We start from the raw sequence: 15,868 nt of genomic DNA on the forward strand, positions 1-15,868 counted from the left end.
TGTTCCTGCAGTGGACCTGGGTTTGATTCCCAGCAGAGTAGCTCACAACCATCTGAAACTCCAGTTCCGGATGATTTGCTGCCCTCTTTTGGATCCAGGCCTGCATATAGTATGCAAACACACACACACATAAGTAAAAAGAAGAATTTTTTAACTTGGGGGGGGGCGTCATATAATGAGTTTTGAACATACACTCGCCCCCAATACTTCTGATTTCTTAAAGGTGTGTAGAGCCTGTGACAGTAGCATATGCCTGCAGTACCAGCACTGGGCATGTGGAAGCAAAGGAATCACACGTTCAAGATCAGCCTTAACTACCCAGTAAGCAGAAGCCCGCTTGAGTACAAGAAACCCTGCCTCAAAGATGATTGATTAGTTAGTTAGTTAGCTGGAGATGTAGCTTAGCGGTTAGGAGTGCTGGGTGCTCTTCCAGAGGACCTGGATTTGACCTCCAGCATGGGCAGGGCAGCTCACAACCGTCAGTAACTACAGTCCCAAGAGGAATCCTACACACTCTCCTCGCCTTTTCAGACACTTACAGGTACACAGCACACAGATATACAGGCAGGCCAACACCCGAACACATAAAATAAAAATATAGATTAAAGAAAAATTTCAACAACAACAGAATAATAATAATAATAATAATAATAATAATAATACAATGAATGCCTAACTTTTTACTGCTAGGCAAGCCTCGTATTAGTGAAGTAAACTTCATCCCATAAAATAATTTTAAAAGAAAGACCTTTAATTTGAAGAAGACTAAATGAACAAAATATATGAACAAAGAAAAAGCTCACAATAATTGTATTTTGGTGGCAAAGTAGCTATTCTGCATAGCACAGAGGAAAATACCGGTATTTAAAATGGAACAATGGCATGTTGTGAACCGGAGGCTCACACTCCGACTTTCTCAGCTGAGTGGCGTTATGCCAGTTATTTGAACTCTGCAGGTCTTTACTTCCTAATCCCTGGAACAGAGACATCCAATCCTGTCCCCATATCTCCCGACGCCCTCTCTTTCTTGGTGAGGATCACATGGTATTTGGCTCTTTTCCTTCCTCCACCATTTCAGCTCCCTTTCCTCTCCTAAGGCAAGAGAGATAGAAGCATGTGGCCTGGTTGATGGAAGCAGACGGATTGACCCACCTGAGGATACTAGAAAATCTCCTGCGGACATGGGAGGGGCTGGGCCTAAGCATGAGAGAGTTCTTGGGGTGTGGCTGTACCAACAACCTGGCGTCCACATTCTCAAGCAGGGGACAGAAAGCTATCCATGATTTTTCTTTCGCCCTAACTATTGTTAGATAAGAGCAAATCAAACAAATACACAGGAACTGGGAAGGTCAACCATTTGCCTTTTTTCCCCCAACGAAATGCAGTAGCCCTTACGAAGTAAAAGCAAAATTATAAAAATATACAGCGGTGGTGAAAGACGCAGCAGCCAGCCTCGATGCGACCCAACACAATGCAGGCTGCAACGGGAAGCGCGTGCGCATAAGGAGGCTATGCACACAGAAGCCAGCCCGTGGACAAGAGGGGGTGACGCACCCCGACGTTAGCTTCACTTCCCATTTCTCTAGCCCACTTCCCAAAAGGGAAAATGCTTTTAAGTACACAAGGCCGGAATCCCCTGCCTCTTGCATACAGCAAGGCCTTAACTCAGGGGGCAGGCTGCCATCTGCTGGGCCACTAACATCCCTGGATGCTTTTGTGAGCCTTTGGAGGGCTGGCCTTAAAAATCCTGCTGTGGTTTGAGGCTGCTTTGTTTAGCGACAGGAGCCCAGCTCCCACAGTCCTGAAACTTAAAGGCCGCAGCATGAATTAATGATATGATGCCCAGCAAAACATCCACGCTTTCGGCTTCAGAAGCCTCGCGAATTCAAAGGGGAAAAGAAGCCATTCTCCAGGACTTTGCTCTGTTGTTTTCTAAGGACAGAGTGTTTTAATAGTCAGTAAGTGCCACTAATTGCTCCCCGGACGGCCCTAATCTAGCCATTTCCTCCCTGCCTTTTACTCCATAAATCCTTAGACTGATATATTGGCCAGCGCTCCTCAAGAGTACCCCTTGGATTCGATTGGTTTACATTCGATTGGCTACAGATAGCTGCCGTGCACCCCACTCTGAAAGGCTTATTTTTACTGAAGCTATTGTGCGTGCACAGAGCCATTCTATATTTAGACTATGTAGGCAGCACCAACAACATTTTCTCTTCCTTTCTCTTCCTTCTTTTTTTTTTCCTTCAGTACTTTCAACAAACCACCTGTCCTCAGTACCAATCTGCCGTCTCTGACTCCAACCATTCCACACCTTTGAAAAAAAAATCGCTACACCTCTTGTCTCAGGCTTTCACCCTTATAAAAGAGAGAAAAGGATCCCTGTCATCCGGCAAAGCTGTGCAAGACCCGACTCTCTAAGCTCACAGTTCTCCAGTGCTAGTGTCCTATCGCCAACTTCAAGTCCTCCAGCAACCCAGTAGTGAGGTGGACACCTTCACCCCCAAAGAAGAGAGTAGACATGGTTGTACAGTTGACCGGGGAGTCAACATTGGGAGGCAAAACGCAGGCTCAAAAGTCCTCGTTTGGTGCGATGTTGTCTCTGCTACCTCCAATTGCTGGTCTTAAGCAGAAGGACCAACAACAGGGATGCTCTCAGTTAGAACAAAGCTCTCCTCTGCAAACTCTATGGAGAACGAGCACTCCCCGTTGAAATGTTAGCTTGGAAAAACTGCCCTCCTACAAAAACATAAAATTTTGATATACACATATACAATATTTGCCTGTGTTACTGTAGGCAGGCAAATGAGATAGGTAGGTGACAGATGAATGGATAAATGATGATAGACAGACAGACACATGATAGATAGATACATACATACATACATACATACATACATACATACACACACACAGACAGACAGATGGATAGATAGACTGATAGGCATACAGATCTGTTCTCTGTTTAAGAACACTGTCAGATGGTCACAAGATGGATCGTGTTGTTCTCTCCATTTTCAGCTCCTCCTGTATGTTTGCAGATTGCTTAATTACTTCATTGGGCTTTGGAACTCATACATTACAGACACATGATCATCCAAGTCATTACCTGCACATTTTCCCATTAAGAATAATTATGGCTTTTACTACCACTGCCCACATACTTATGTCCTGCAGGCCTGGGCACACTGAAGTGATCATCTATTGACAACGATCTTGATGAGCAAGCATCGTGTGCGCAATCAGCAGTGTGCAAGGCAGGAGGGGAGATTTCCATTTCCCCCATTATTGATTGGTTCAAAATTCACATTCCCGTTATCTTATCACAGGGCCACGCAGGACACTGCAGAAGCTTATCCTCCTAAAAAATGAGTTAGTGCTAAGTACGGAGACAAGACCCATGGGACGCTGGGTCGCTTCTGCCTCTCAGGGAATCACCTTTCCAAGCACGTACACATCATCCATTTCCTGGCTCAATTTCATTGTCTACAAAATGGGATTTATAAGCTGCTTTAAAAACTTCCAATCATCAAATCAGAGATGAGACAGTCTTCTAGATGGCAGCAGAGCTTTTTATACTGGGTGACTGGCCAAGTTCTGGCACCTCTGCTCCTCTACTTTATCAACTGTAACCTTTACACTGTACTATCACCTCCTGGAGCCTCAGTTTCCCCCATTGGTAAAGAGCAGCTGTCAATAGCCCATGCCTCTTAGCCCCTCAACGAGATGACACTTAAACAACATCGTGCCAGTGTCTGTCTTGGGGGAAGCAGCCAGCCAGTGTCGGCCATTGTTATTATCATGAAGGCTGCCATGCAAGAGTCCAGAAACAGTTCAACAGGGCCCAGCACGCTAGGTTAAACCACTCATTGTAGGCCAGACAATGTTCAAAAGATGCTCTGAAGGGCCTCATGCTATTTTAATCAACAGACCACGAGCAGTTCAATTTCAAAGCAAGCTAGCAGATACTGTTGGGTTTTCGTTTTTTGTTTTTCAAGTTGGACATGTCCAAGAAAAGGCTACTTTAAAAAACCGCTTTATGAGTGACCTGCATCTGGCTGCTTCAAAAGTTACTCAATTACTCAATGGTGAGGCGGGGGGGGGGGGGGGGGGGGGGGTGGGAGTGGGGAGTGTGCTTTCTTGTTTTATTTTCAATACAGATAAAAATGTATTCATTGTTAAGTTGTTTACATTTTAGATAAGAAGTAAAAAGCTTCCAAAAGTCATTAAATTTTCCCACTTCTACCTAAAAATAAGTATTGAGCATTTGTTGGAAACCTCCCTGCTCCTCCTCACGCAGGGTCTTTCTTATTACACTCCCCACATAAAATACCCAAGGGGGCGGTTCCTTGCCTGTATTTTTCTATATTCAGTTCTTTCATTTAGCTGTACATAATAAACATTTTTCTATATGATTTAAACTTCTCTATCTCCTTAATATCCATATGAAACTACATAGAACAAATGTAATATATTTAGCCAGATTTCTGTTGTTGTTTCTTTAGGTTAGTTCTGAAATGGCTGCCATAAATGTCCACACAGCTGAACCTCTGGGTAACCTTCTAGAAGTGCGTTTGCTAAGTCAATGAGATCCATGCTCCTCACCTCACCCTACACACAGCTGACTTGTCAAATCCCTTTCTCCTCCCTACTGGTTTCTGCAGGTAGATCGATATGTCTTCTTCCTCCCAGGGATGTGGACTCCTGTGTGTGTCGATGGGGACGGGCTGTCTTCAAAGCAGATCCTGCAGGTCCTATCCAGTGATGCTGCAAACGACCATGGGCTCTGATCATAATGTCCACTTGAGCCCTGGCAAACTAAACATGTTACATTTATAACCTTCTTGGCTGTGCTTCCTCTGGCTGAGGACAGCGTGGGCTTGAGGTATCCTAGCCAATACACCTAGCTGGTTTTTCAAGACATATTTGGGGGCTCTGGTTTCCATAGACTTGTGTTCAAAACTATCTAGAAAAGTCCATAAAACATTTCTTGCTAGCTATGTGGTCTTTGACCATTCCAAACCTCTCTGTAGACCAGTTTTCTCATCTGTGAGATGGAGCTGGCAAGAGTTCTTGCTTCACAGTTAACTGAAGGAAATGAGTGGATACATTAACCTCTTTGAACCATAACCATTGTAAATATTACTGTAGCCTTGCTGTTGTTACTAGCCTTCACTCGGTTTGTACAATACTATGGTTATGGTGGCAAGGAGCCTCCCTGTGACGTGTACCTTTGGATACAAAGTTAGAGGAGCATGTTGACAAGGGACGTCCCATTGATTTTATGATGTCATTTGCTGCTATGCAAATAGTTAGTGGGGCCAGGAGATTGGAAGTTGTCCCCTCAGTTGGAAGCAACTCCAAATTTGACGACAGACAGATGCAAGTCTTTACAGGAAAGTCACCCCTCACACCATGATGCATCGATGTGGTTTGTGAATTGACTTTTCTCAAGGCATTCTATTCAAAGAGTTCAGTTCTACACTCATTTTTCAGTTTGTTTCTTTGTTTTGTATGAGTGAGCGAGAGAAGGACAGAGAGACAGGAGGGGCTTCATGTTTCTTTTCTTTCATTCTTTTTTGAGGTTAAATAATTGGTAAACCAAGAAGAGACTTGATACCCTATGAGCATATACAGGGGAAGGAGGTCCCCCTCAGTCACAGTCATAGGGGAGGGGAGTAAGGGGAAAATGGGAGGGAGGAAGGAATGGGAGGATACAAGGGATAGGATAACAATTTAGATGTAATATGAATAAATTAATAAAATGTATTTTTAGAAAAACAATTGGTAAAATAAAGGCTGTGGTACCTACTTCATTTGTCTGCCTCTTAAACAATCCTCTTTAAGAAGCATGCATATGAAAACCTGTATCTTCCCTAGGAAACCATTCATAAGCTAGACAGGCATTAGAGATTCCTGAGAACACCCTAATCATCCGTATTATGAATGATGTGCTCAGCCATTGGACAGGTACACTAGCAGAGCAGATAATGTGGTGCCGGAAACAAGCAGACTCTGCTGTCACAGGAGCCTAGAAACACTCTCTGAGCCCAACGCTTTACTGAGCTTGATAAACAGGGATGTTAGCCTGTTGTATGGTGACCCCTGGCCCTTGTTTCACTGTGACTCTTCCCAAGCTGCCAGCATCACCAGAATGGGATGTCCCCTATAGGATTGTAGGTCCAAAACATCCCAAAGTCAGGTCAATATGCTTCCTAAGTGAAAGGGCAGAAGACTTTGAACAGCCATGAGAGCTCTCCTCATGGAGTCTCAACAGATCAGCTCTGTGTCTTTCACACAGTAAGTGTTCCACTGGAGACTATTGATAAGTCCTCAAATGCATCAGTGACTATTGCACAGCACTGTCCCCCACCATACCCCTCAAATACAGGACAATCCCAAATGCAGCGCCTTCAGGCATAACACAGCTAGCTGTACTGTTAGTCCTGACCCTTTCTCCCCCCCACACACATTTCTTTGACTTGTATAGGTGATTTAAATAGAGCAAAGAAAAGGTAAACTTGTGTTCAAACAATAAAGTCTACTTAGACATTTTTGCTGTATAGGAATAGCTGATATTAAGCATTGCCTATGGTAAATAACAGCTTTAAAGTAAACAAAATCAGATCAGTGCTCAGAAAAAAGAAACAAAATAATTATTGTCACAGACAGGTAAAACAAGTGCTTACAGACAAAACTGTCAATGTGTTTGGAAGGAGGGTAGAGTGAAATAGGCAGAATAACCAAAGATGTGTGTAAATTGTTTGCAATCACTGTACAAATAAACTATTCTACTATTCAAAAAAAATAAATAAACAAAATCAGTTTGTCTCATTTTACTAAGTTAATCCAAATCTAAGAACCTGGATAAAGTAGGGCTTGGGGTAATAATTTAATAGAAAAGCTGAAACCAGGGACTTATCCATTCTGCCCTCCTTTTGTCAGAGGAGAAGCATCCATTTGCCTGGTCATTACAGAGTAAAAGCAGTTACCAGCGAGCACTCTGGGTAGCCAGGAATCAGTGTAACTCCTGAAGAGCATCTTTCTTTTAACGGTATCCTAACGCCACAACACAAGTTTGTTCATTCAGTCTAGGGACTGAACCCAAGACACACAAATGTCAGACACTCCACCAATGAACTACAAGGTCAGCCATTTTTGTTATATTTTAAGATGAGCTTGTTAAGTTTTCCCAGGATGGGAAAACATCAGACTTGAAAACTTCTTGCCTTAAGCTCCCTATGGGTATGTATCACCACCACACCTAACGGCAAAGCATAACTCTGGCAGAAACGAATAGATTATTTTATCCTATCGAGTTAAAAGCTGATTTGTACTATACTTAAGCCTCCTAAATTATAAATTATAAAGTTCCCTTTAACGAAGAGATACTCAACCCAAGCCTTCCAAGAGCAACAGAGTAAAACTAGGACACCAGTGGGTGCAGACGAAGTAGTAGGATGGCACGGGTTTCTTGCCAGTGGTCCCAGCTATGTGGCAATACTACTGTGAAATCTCCCACACAAGGAGCAACTAGGTTTCTAGGCTGCAATCTGTCTTGATAGTGTTAAAGTTGATGGCCGTGCCCTTCGGGGCTTGTAGATGAGGTAAGTATACTACGTGTGCTTTATACTTTTAGCTGAGGTTATATGCCATCATTACTAGGCTAAGGAAAGAAATCTGATGCTGTCGACTGATAGGAGATAAATCATCGCTATTCTCTTGGTTTATTCTTTTATGATTAGAATGTCCACCTTTTTCTGAAAAGCTGTTGGAGACATATGCTGTTACCATCTTGCAGTAACTTAGCACTTACCTGTGAAACACATAACACGTCCAACTCACCACTCATCAATGTCCTATTCTAATTGCCATTGCTTACTCAAAATGTGTCACTTTTACACGCAGCATTCCTGTGAATGTCTCCTGATCTCTAATGTGTATTTCTTTAGTTAATATTTACTCATGACCTGTCAAACCAATGTTTTATTCCTCAATAGTATTTCTTAGTCTCCAAAATCTATCTGAACCTTCTAATAGGAAATTCTATCTTTACAAATTTCTAAAGAGAGCTTTGATAAAAGCTTCAATGTCAGAGCATGAAAACATGCTGTCGTGGGTTTTCATGAAAGCTGTGTCAACAATGTAGAGTCTGAGAGAGACGAAATCTCTGTGTCCCTGTGTGGCTGGTTCCCTCACCTGCAGAAGCATAGTGAGTCGCTTCCTTGACCTGATTCAACTGCGAGGAGACGCAGCTAAGAAGGAGTGTTATGAAGTACCATGAATATTGAAAAGTGCATGATCATCATGATTAATAATAATACATAAAGTTCAGATATTGAAATGACTCCCTGGCATCATTCCAAATCAAGAAATATAATCTGTGGCCTTGCATAGTAATGAAGAGAAACAGTGTGAGGTCCTCTTATTGTACCAGTTTAAATGAAAGTAGTGATGAATATCTTTAATTATGGATGGCACTCTGTAACACTGTGTGTGTGTGTGTGTGTGTGTGTGTGTGTAACTAAATGTATTGAGAGCTCAGTAATATATTACAAGTTCAAATAGAACCCTAACCCAAACCTCGCCGGCATTCATATATTGGAATCTAACCTTGGTATGAATGTTCATTTCGATAGAGGATACAAGCAGCAAGCAACCCTCACTTAAGAGCCTGGCTCTGATTTCATAGATCTCAAAATCTGTCATCCTCATGTTAGCCGACTGTCTGGCACCTAATGAGAAAAACAAATTGCTTTTACTTCCTACGTAAGACATTTGCATTTAGAATTTTTTTTTTTTTGCTCATAAAAGGTTTATAACGCATCCACTCAAACCATTTTACCTGCATTTTTCACCTAAAAGGGTCTTTATGAAATCTTACAGTAAATTTAATAACCCTCTTCAATAAACATGAGCTTTTATGAGCATGACATATCGAAATTGACTCAATGGTCTGGGAATAAAATCTGCATCAGTAATATTTTCAGAACTGTAATAAGCCACATTTTTAAAAAAAAAAAAAAAGGAAGGAAGGAAGGAAGAAAAGAGCATGAGGAGAGCAGACCCTTGCCTAAGGAAAAGCACTCTCTGCCCAACATTTAGAAAGCCAGCGGTCAGTGAATGCCTGAGTGGCGAGGTGAGCTGCTCAGCATCCAGCTTTATAACACTCAAATGTTAGCCCCCGTCACTTCCTTCCCTGTTCATCAATTATGTGTTATAGAAACAAGACAAGAAATGGCCTCAGGTAGTCATTCACACTGGTTTCTCCAGGAGAGGAACTTCCTTCCCTCGGAGCAGTCCTCTGCTTCGATCCCCTCCTGGGGGGGGGGGGGGACTTCCGCTTGGATGGTGAAAGCTGAAGGGCACCCTAGTGCTCTAAGTGCCTCCTAGCTGCTTTCACCAGGTAAGCGACCAAATTAGGCATGACATGGAGACCCTCATTTCTGCTGCTGCTGCTGCTGGTGCGCATCCTTAAGGAGGACCGGAAAATGCTAGTGACTTTTTTATAGCTGCTATATAACATAAGAATGAACTGCCAAGGCCCGAGAAACCTCATCTTTCTCCGTCCGGTCACAGCTCATCTAGGGCTGAGAATTCTGAGACTTGCCTCTCACCTTCAACTTTGTCTTGTGAGCAAGGGGTGATGGGAATTTTGGCTATGCAGGACAGCCCGTCCAATCAAGGCATCTGAGCGCGCAACCAGTGACTGAGGCACATGTGAATATGCTGAGGGCTTGGGAAAGCATCCAGGGATGCCAGCCCTCCCTCTGCCAACCTACCTCACCTGCCTCAATTCAATACACTCCTGAGCAGTTGTGTGGAAACTGTTCCCTTGAGAATTAATTCTTTGTTGTTGTTGTTGTGGTGGTGGTGGTGGTGGTGGTTTTGTTTGTTTTTTGTTTTTTTCTAGACAGGTTGTGTAACAGCCCTAACTATCTTGGGATTTGCTCTGTCCATCAGGCTGGACTCAAATGCAGAGATCTACCTGCCTCTGCCTCCCGAGTGCTAATATTAAAGGCGTGTTCCACCACCTGCCTATTTTGTGGTATTTTTAATGCTGACAACGACAGTGTGTTTAGAAACTATAATGAACTGTTTGATGTAAGCTTTTTGAATTCTTTAAAATACATCAGCTCTTAAGGCAGGATTTATATAAAGTCAAGACTTGCTCAAGTTGAGTAGATACGGGGAGAAAGATAACAAAGCCACAGATTTAGGCTGAGGACATAGCTCAGTTGGTAAAGCACTTGCCTCACAAGTATAAGGACCTGAGTTCGGGTCCCGAGAACGCATATAAAAAGCTAGGCATGCCTGTAACCACAATAGTGGAAGGTGGAGGCAAGCAAATGCCTGGAACTTCACTGGTCAGCTAGCCTGGCTTCCAGGGGTAACTTCCCAGTTCAACCTCTCAAATAGGGTGTAAGGAACTTAAGGACTAACATTCAAGGCTGTCCTCTGACCACACACAGGTGCACATGCGCGCATGCATACGTACGAGCGCGCGTACACACACACACAAATAGATAAATGGCAAAAATTTAAATAAGCAAATATACGCAAATTCTCATTAAGTCCTTTTTTAAAAAAAAATCTCCCCTTACTCCCTTATCTTTTTCTTTCTTTCTTTTTTTAATTTAATTCTGTTTGTTTGTTTGTCTGTTTGAGATAAGGTCTCTGTAGACCTCGCTGTCCTGGAACTCACTCTGTAGACCAGTCTGGCCTTGAACTCACACTGATCCACCTGTCTCTGCCTCCAGAGTGCCGGAATTAAAGGCGCACTCCACCGCTGCCAGGCTCCTCCTGCTTTTCTTAAGAATTTCCAGTGGAGCCAAAGGGAGGGGTATTGCCCGATGGTCAGAACTGTTTCCTCTGCCTTGAAGTTCAGACTTTGCTCAGTTATAAGATAGGTAGTCAAAAAATAAAAAAAATAATAAAAAATAAAAAAACTGAGAAGAGCGCAGACACAGAACAAGGAACCACCTCCCCAGGGCTTTGTCCCCACTCTGCCCTAGGCTCTGTCGTTCCACCATCTTCAGACCCCACAGCTTGGGCAGAAGAGCACACAGAAATTGCCAAAGTAGCTTCTTCCATGTCAAGTCTGCACACACACACATACACACACACACACACATACACACACACATACACACACATACACACACACACAGACACACAAACACACATACACACACACATACACACACACAGACACACAAACATACATACAGACACACACATACACACACACCACACATACACACATACACACACACAGACACACACACATACACACACACATACACACACACCACACATACACACATACACACACACACATACACACACACACACACACACACACACACACACACACACACACACACACGCTCGTTCGCTGCTTTCCCTATTAGGCTTTCCGCAACCATCCCCAGCATCTTCTTCGCTGTTCTGTCACCTTGGGCACCTGAGGGGCTCTAAGGCAGAGGAGGCTCTCTATTTTGTATTGCCTTTAGCAATGGGTGGAAGTGCAGACAATGTGGAGTTAGGCATTCCCAGAATCCTTGGGGCTTCCCCCAGGCTCTCTGACCTGCCCTTGGACAGCACTGCAATGTACTAGCAATTGACTCAAAGACTGATAAAATATAATAGATGGGCAACCAACTTCAATCGATAGAGAAAGTCATGGACACTAAATAGCCAAGGACTGGCAAGCCGGTACTTAAACCTGGTTTTTAAAAACTTGTTCACAGGGCCTTTCGATATGGTTGCCTGCTTGCTGCCCACAGAGAAGTGGGAGGGTGTCTGTTGGGATCCTGGCCAACCTGACAAGGAGCCACATCTCGGTCCCAAGGAACCTCCTCTGGTCATAGAGTGTTCCTAAGGCCTGCATTGCTGTGCCCACTGAACGTTCTATTCTCGGGAATCAATGAAGCCTATTGCTCCAAATTAGCGCATCTTGAAACGACCAAATAAAATGAATGAGGTGATGATACAGAGAAAAGAAAACATTTAAGGATAATGAGCATGGAGCACAGAGCTTCCTTCTGTACAGGGAGGGAGAAAGGTCAGTAAATTTAGCACACACATAATAGTCCTCTCAAATCTTGTAATTCATCTTTATCTAGCCGGAACGTACTGCCTTAACCTTTCCGTTCTGTACTTCTCACAATATTTACGAATGAAAGCCTCTCAACAGGAAAGGGAAGGGTACCCATTTCAGAAAGTCGGGACTAAGCGCATCCTGGATGTGCTCCCGCAGGGAACGCGGGGTGGGGTATGCCCTTCCTGTGCTGGGAACAATGTGGAAAACCGTAATCCAATCATTTTGAGGTGTTGTCTGCTTCCGGTGCCAGTTTACCTGTAATTGGTAGCTGTAGGGTGTGGGGTTGAGTTTGGGCTTGAAATAACAATGACTGATCTCTTTTAAAACAATGGATCTGACCTCAATAAAAGTCAAGCCTCAACTTGGATCCTCCCTGGGCGAGTGTAATTGGTAATTTACTAGGAAGCTTTGTCCAAAGGCAATTTAATCTATAAGTGAACCACAGCTGCAGTTACTGAGAATAAAAACCACTAAAGAGGAAGTTGGTGGGGTAGGGGGTCCAAAGGAGCAGTTCTAAATACATAGCTTCTCAGGATGGGGACCCTGACAACCAACTCACAGTTCTGAAACCTTTTATTTGAAAACAACAAAGGAAGATAAAGCCCAGGCGTCACCTATTAGATTCAGTCATTTTAAAAGCTAATTTTATTGTAATAAATATATGGAGCAAATATTCATATTAATGGCATGCCATGAGGTTTTTCAATACACATATACATCAGCTAGATATGTTTACATGTATTCAATGCATGTATAAAATGAGTAGATATATTTACACAAACATTTATCTCTCCCTCCATAGTGAAAACATTCAAATATCCTTTCCTCTCGCTTTTTGAAATGTGCCATGTAGTACCGGTGGCCCACAGTCACCCTGAAGTGGAAGAGCACCCCAGATCACCTCTCTAACTATAAGACAGTAGCCATTGCCCCACCGTGAATATGAACCCCCTTCAGCATTTCACTGAACCCCTGTGACTCTGAATCCCTATGAGTCCCACTAAGTACAAAACATACAGAAAACACAAGAGTGGCTGAGATTTTTGCATCCTGTCCAAGTCCACTTCAGATAGCACACATAGGTCCTTCCAGCTAACATAGGTCACTTTAAGCCCGTCCATGAATAATAGAACTGTGGGAAATCGGAGCTGGCATGGGGTTGGGTGGGTTAGACAGCAACCAGATCACAGTCTTTCTGCTGTCTCCTTGGGTAAACAGATAATATTTATTAGGTGTTTTCTATGTCCAGGCACAGTTTTAAGTAGCTTATACTTATTAAATGATTGCCAACCCCCCCCTCCCTTGGCAAAAACTTATTATAATTATTTTAGCTGTGTCCATCTTAGAAGTAGAGAAGCAGAGGCATGGTGATTATAAGATTTGCCTAAGGTGGCACAGACAGGAATAATAGAATCCACTAGACTGAAACTTCTTCAAGGCCAGAGTTGATATTTTATCCCTCTCTGTATTCCAAGGACGCTTGGCACAGTGGTTCTGCTTATCTGTATAGCTCTTAAGAGTAGAGGTTTGCTACAAGAAGAACATCGTGAGGGGTGGATTGGGGCCCAGGGGTTCTGCTCAAACTTCTGCACTAACCAACGAACATCAAACCCCTACTCTTATCTACCCAATGGATAGGATATTCTCCACAGCTATGTGGAGAGCAGGGACTGACTCTTAACATGAACTCTGGTGCCCTATATTTGACCACCTCCCCTTGGTGGGGAGGCCTGGTGGCACTCAGAGAAAAAATAATCAGGCTACCAAGATGAAACTTCATAGCCTATGACCATATAGTGGGGGAGGAGGTCCCCCCAGTCTTAAACCTAGGGGAGGGGAATAGGGTAAAAGTAGGAGGGAGGGAGGGAACGAGAGGATACAAGTGATGGGATAACAATTGAGTAGTGATCTGAATAAATTAATAAAATTAAATTAAATTTAAATTTTAAAAAAGAAGAGAGGTTTGTTGAATTGAATGGTTTGAGGCACACATTAGGTGGCAGAGGGAAGGGGCGGGGCATTTGCAAAGAACACCTGCGTAAGAAGTACCTTTCCTAATCCTGGCCAGTACTCAGGGTTTGTGTGTTCATCAGAAACCTTCTTTCTAGATGTATGACACTCTACATGGCACAGGAGCCACCACTCGCCCCCACCCCCGCCCTGACTTGATGCTGCCATTTCTTAAATGATGAATACTAATTACAACTATTGGCCAATGCTAATATCACCATGGATTTATTTAGTTTTAACGGGCAAGGTGTTATTGTGGATGCCCACTCAGAGTTTAAAACATAAAAGAAGGGCTTCTGAGGTGGTCCAGCAGGTTAGGGCATGTGCCACCAAGCCTGCTAAAGAGTTTGCCTAGGGACCCCACATAGTGGAAAGAGAGAATGGAAGGCCTCAAGTTACCCTCGGTCCTCACACGTGTACACGCATATGCACACCCACCTACCTACACTCACAAATCAATATAAAAAATTTTAAAGATATGTAATTGAAGAATGATCTGACAGCCCCTTCTCATCCTAAGGGTAGTCCTGAACTTGTTCTAACCACACCTCCCATGGGAAGAACAACCAGATTCTGGTTTGCAGAGGTTTCAGCTTCCTGCAGTCAGAGCCCAAGGAAAAAAGGCACAAGTAGGTTATGCATCTGTGCTTAACACTGTCAGTGTTTTTTGAGATACACATAATGAACTCACGGAGCCTGTGGCAAGCAATACACACAAGACCTGCACAAGTCCCAGGCAGACAGATCCCCACGCTAAGATAGGATAGTGGGCCGTCTCCACTCCTAACCAAGAAGCTATCTGCAGTTAATCCTTGCTCGGAACAGGAAAATCAGTTTTCTCCATTGGAGTCTCACTGGGCTTATCAACCACTCTCCAGGACAGGCCCCACACTTAGGAGTAATAGGCCAACATAAAACAGAGTCCAGTGTGTGTGTGTGTGTGTGTGTGTGTGTGTGTGTGTGTGTGTGTGTGTAGTTTTTGTTTTGATATGTTCTGGGGTTTTTTATTTGTTTGTATTTACCTTTTTTTGTTGTTCAATTGCTTGATTTGCGAGAGAAAGAGAGCGTGAAATTGGATGGGTAAGGAAGTGGGGAGGGTCTGGGAGGAGTTGGAAGAGGGGAAATATGATCAAAATGTATTTTATTAAAACATTTTTAAAATAAACACATGTAGACACACACAAAACCTTAGGACAAATCAGGAGCAACTCTCCTGGCCACATGCAGGGCAGATGAGAGTCTGTGGCACCTACAGGCTCCAGACAGTTGACATGGAACCAGAGATGCTGGGAATCCCTGGAGTTGTGCAACGTGGAAATGTTCATTTGTCTTGAGAGCAAAGGGCCTGAGGTGTAAGTCCCAGTCTCTCATGTTGCTATACAGGAACAACAGCTGTTCCTGCATTCTGTGGAGCACCTCAGACTTCCGCTGAGGAAAGGAACCCAGCCTGTGGGGATAGAAGAGATACCAGCTGTGGCTTTCTCTAAGTATGTGAGGCGATGGCACAAAGTCAGGACAGGACACCCAAACAGGGCCTCAGGGTCTAAAACATTCTGCCGAGCGCCTTGGAATAGTGAACTACCAATGAGACATGGATGTCACAAAATATTGGATTCCCGCTTGTTGATGCCTACTCTTTTTGGGTAGCATAACTATAGCCATTTTTATTTCAGGCCTACCACCCACATCATCTCAGCTTGTTGCTGATACAGAGAAAAGCTCTCTGTGAAAGGTCAGGTTGGCCAAAAACTA

Source organism: Acomys russatus, chromosome 24 (genome assembly GCF_903995435.1).
Source record: "Acomys russatus chromosome 24, mAcoRus1.1, whole genome shotgun sequence".
In the NCBI taxonomy this organism is placed as follows: domain Eukaryota; kingdom Metazoa; phylum Chordata; class Mammalia; order Rodentia; family Muridae; genus Acomys; species Acomys russatus.